Genomic DNA, 4269 nt, shown 5'->3' with positions numbered 1-4269 from the left:
GACAAACAACAACCACAGAAGTATCCTGACCCTGAGTAAAAGAAAGTATAAGATATTGTAGTCATTAATCCCATAGACTTAGCATACTGCTCCTGACACGGTAAAATCCGTAAGGACTGGGCAAGTTCTTTCAGCTCTCACTCAATTTTCTCCTTTGTAAAAAGGAGACATATCCATTGAACATTGTGTAAGATATTTTCTCATCACTGTGGCCAAATTCCTGATGAACAGCAACGCAAGGCAAGCAAGGTTTACGCTGGCTCAAGCTTCAGGGGGTGTGGTCCATCTGGGTAGTAAGGCCGCACAGGAGTGGGCGGTGCCATATCATTTTAATAGACGCATACATGCTGCAAATCGCCCAGACTTGGCAAACTAGAATTTCTGTCATTGTACCAAGACCTCTTCATCTCTAACAAAGGTTTTGTTTGTCTGTTTCAGTTGAGCTCGGGGTGGCCTTAGACGAGATCCTCCTGCCTTAGCTTCCCCTAGCCATGATCACAGCCAAGCACCGCTGCACACCCCTGCCCTGGCTCTTTTCTTTATTTATCTGTGATTTTATATATTCTCGTCCTCCAGACTCTTTATATCATTGGTATTGGAGGGTCTATCTTGTGAACAGCAAATATCTAGGTTTTTAAATAAAATCTACCATGAAATTGCTAGTGTACTAGCATTTATAGTTACTGCCTTTATTTATATATTTGAGATGGTTTCTATCCTCTTAATTTGTAATTTCAGAGACTAGAGAGGTGACCCAGAAGTTAGGACACTCACTGATTTTGCAGAGGAACCTGGGTTCAGTTCCCGGGACCCACATGGTGGCTCACACATCTGTAACTCCAGTTCAAGGGGATCTGGCATCTTCTTATGGGCTCTGAGTGTTGACCAAGGTTTCTGTCCCACCCAGTCCCACAGCAGTTCAGTCCCAAAGAAACGTACAGAGGTCTACATTAATCATAAACTGGTTGGCCTATTAGCTCAGGCTTTTTATTAACTCTTATAACTTATATTAGCCCATACATAATTCTTATCTGTGTTAGCCATGTGGCTTGGTACTTTTTTCAGCAAGGCATTCTCATCTTGCTTCATCTGCCTCTGGGTGATGGTTACAGACTGACTCCTTCCTTTTCCCAGAATTCTCCTGTTCTCATCGCCCTGCCTCTACTTCCTGCCTGGTCACCCCACCTAACTTCCTGCCTGGCTACTGGCCAGTGACAGGGTTCAAACCATTGTTCCAAAGCATCTGAGGGCACTTAGCATGCACACGGTACACAGACAGACATACAGGCAAAACACTCATACACATAAAATAAAAATAAATAAATATTTAATATGTAGTCTTAGCTGATCCTTACTTTTCTTTTTTTTTAAGATTTATTTATTTTGTATACAGAATTCTGTCTGCATATATGCCTACAGGCCAGAAGAGGGCACCAGATTTCATTACAGATGGTTGTGAGCCACCATGTGGTTGCTGGGAATTGAACTCAGGACCTCTGGAAGAACAATCAGTGCTCTTAACCTCTGAACCATCTCTCCAGGCCTGCTCCATACTTTTCTATACTTTTTTTCTTCCTTTTAGATAATAAGATTTAAATCTGAGGTCTTATACACACCAGGCTAAAACTATATCAAATGAGCTATATCTCCTGCTATGTCTGCAATATTATAAAAATTGGATATATGTAAAGTTGTTTTGGTGTTGTTATTAGAATTATTTGTTTCTATCAACTTGACAGCAGTTAGAATTATCTGGGAAGGGATACCTCAGTTGAGATAAATCCTCCGTCAGATTGCCTATAGACAAGTCTGTAGGGCATTTCCTACTGTGGGAGTATCTAACTCTCTGTGGCCAGTGCCACTCCTGGGCAGGTGGTCCTGGGATGCATAAGGAGGTGAACAAAGAGATCCAGGGGGAGCAAGCCAGTCAGCAGAGTTCCTCCATGGTTTTTGCTTCAGTTCCTGCCTCCAGGTTTCTGCCCAGGCTTCCCTCCATGAACTGTGACCAGGAAGAGGTAAACCCAGTAAACCCTCTCCTCCCCACCCTGCTTTCGGTCAGTGTTTTATCACAGCAAGAGAAGTTTTCAATTAATATTTTTCTTTTAATTATTTTTTATAAGAGACAGCAACCTCATTATGTGGTTTAGGCTGGTCTTGAACTAGGGACTCTCCTGCCTCTGCCTTCAGATTGCTGGAATGACAAGCATCAACCACCAACCTAGCTGTGGAGAGTTGAGTGAGAAAGGTCCCCATATGGTCATATATTAAAAATTAATAGATTTTATTAAAATGCTTAGTTACCTGGGATGGAACTTTTTGAGAGGATTAGATGGATTAGGAGATGTGGCCTTGTTGGAGGAAGTGTCACTGGAGGTGACACATACCATACCAGACCAAGGCCCTCTCTTTTTGCCTGTAAAACTTTCAGCTAGTGCTCCAGCACCACGTGTGCCACCATGCTCCCTCAGCCAGTGCTCCAGCACCACGTGTGCCACCGTGCTCCCTCAGCCAGTGCTCCAGCACCACGTGTGCCACCGTGCTCCCTCAGCCAGTGCTCCAGCACCACGTGTGCCACCGTGCTCCCTCAGCCAGTGCTCCAGCACCACGTGTGCCACCGTGCTCCCTCAGCCAGTGCTCCAGCACCACGTGTGCCACCGTGCTCCCTCAGCCAGTGCTCCAGCACCCTGTGTGCCACCGTGCTCCCTCAGCCAGTGCTCCAGCACCACGTGTGCCACTGTATTCCCCACCATGGTGATAATGGACTACCCGCTGAATTTTTAAGTGAGCTCCAATTGAATGCTTTCGTTTATGAGTTGCCTTGGCCATGGGGTCTCTTCACAGCAATAGAACGGTGACTAAGACCCCAGTAAGCAGTTTGGGTCTGCCTTCTACTTTGTTTTTTTCCTCACTCCCCTGTAGTTCATTATCAAGAGACACTGATTACAGGTTTTAACGGATGAATGCTCTCCCTTGATCTTTTCCCTACAAATCTCTTTTACACGTTCATGTCTGTTTTGTTTTGTGAAACCTCCTCCCTCAAGCATAGCCAGCTCATCCTCGGTGTTCTCAGCAGCAGGTTCCAAAGAACACAATGACTCTTCCTTCTCTAGCGCTTACCAATAACTAATAGTTACCTAATGGGGAGGAGGCCGCTATTCATTTTGAAATTTTTATTTCATTTTTCATTCTGTGTATGTCTGTGTAGACATGTGCACAGGCGTCTGGGTGCCTAGGAGGCCAGAAGAGGGTACCGGCTCCCCTGGTGCTGGTACCACAGGCTGCCTCACGTGGGCGCTGCTGCACCCCAGCCCTCAGCAACAGCGGCGTGCTCCTATACACTGAGCCATCCCTCTAGCTCCTGCCTCAGCATTTTAAAAACAAAATTTGTTTTGTTTTTGCGGAGCGCACTGCCCGTGGACTGTGAGGCTGTCGGCAATAAGGACGTCCACACAAGATTTGTCTTCAAATATGCTCCGATTGCTCATACAGACACCCTTTATGCAACCACGCCAATATAAAAGTTAGACAGGTATCTCACCAAGTGGGCAGGAAGTGCACAGGCTTCCAGTGGGGAGTCTTCTCTGGTGAGGATGCTTTGAGGGGTTTGCTGGCTCATCCCTCGTCAGTCCCACGTCAGCTGTGGAGTATTTCAGCGTTGGCAGGCTGGGAGGATGGCACCAATGGAGGTCTACCAGGTCATTGAGCGCAGAGGTCAGTGGTTAGCATTGACAGGCAGGCAAGTGTGAGTCTAGGGACCGTGCCGGAAGTGGAAGTTCACTGGTCACTGACACCAGGGTCACATACAGGGGCTAGTCTCTAGCCGGCTAACCCAGGGTTATCAATGAGAGGGCAGAGAAGCCATGTCTCAGGAGTAGCTCCAGTGAGATTCAGTTTTGGCATCATTCCACTGCTCAGTAGCTTTGTGCTTTTGAGGTTCATATTAGTGGTGGTTCACTAACCTATCAAGGTTACTTTGGGATTAGGTCATTAGCATATCTAGGCCTGCCCTGGCTTTGGCTTCTGTCTGAGCTAGAATATGGCTGGGTTTACTAACATATCAGAGCTTGGTTCTGAGGCCCAGCTCTGATCAGAGCTACCTGCTGGCAAGCTCTTGCCTTATAGGCATTGCATTATTCGAAATCACACAAAATGGATTTTAAGTTACACAAAATGGTTTCACTTATATTCCTAATAGTTATGTTTTTGTTTTGTTTGTTGATTTTTTCTTTCTTTCTTTCTTTTTTTTTTTTTTTTTTTTTTTTTTTTTTT

Source organism: Alexandromys fortis, unplaced genomic scaffold (genome assembly GCF_014885135.2).
Source record: "Alexandromys fortis isolate MF-2015 unplaced genomic scaffold, M_Fortis_MF-2015_v1.1 scaffold_130, whole genome shotgun sequence".
In the NCBI taxonomy this organism is placed as follows: Eukaryota; Metazoa; Chordata; class Mammalia; order Rodentia; family Cricetidae; genus Alexandromys; species Alexandromys fortis.
The sequence above is the reverse complement of the archived record's forward strand: the minus strand, read 5'-3'. Positions refer to the sequence as shown.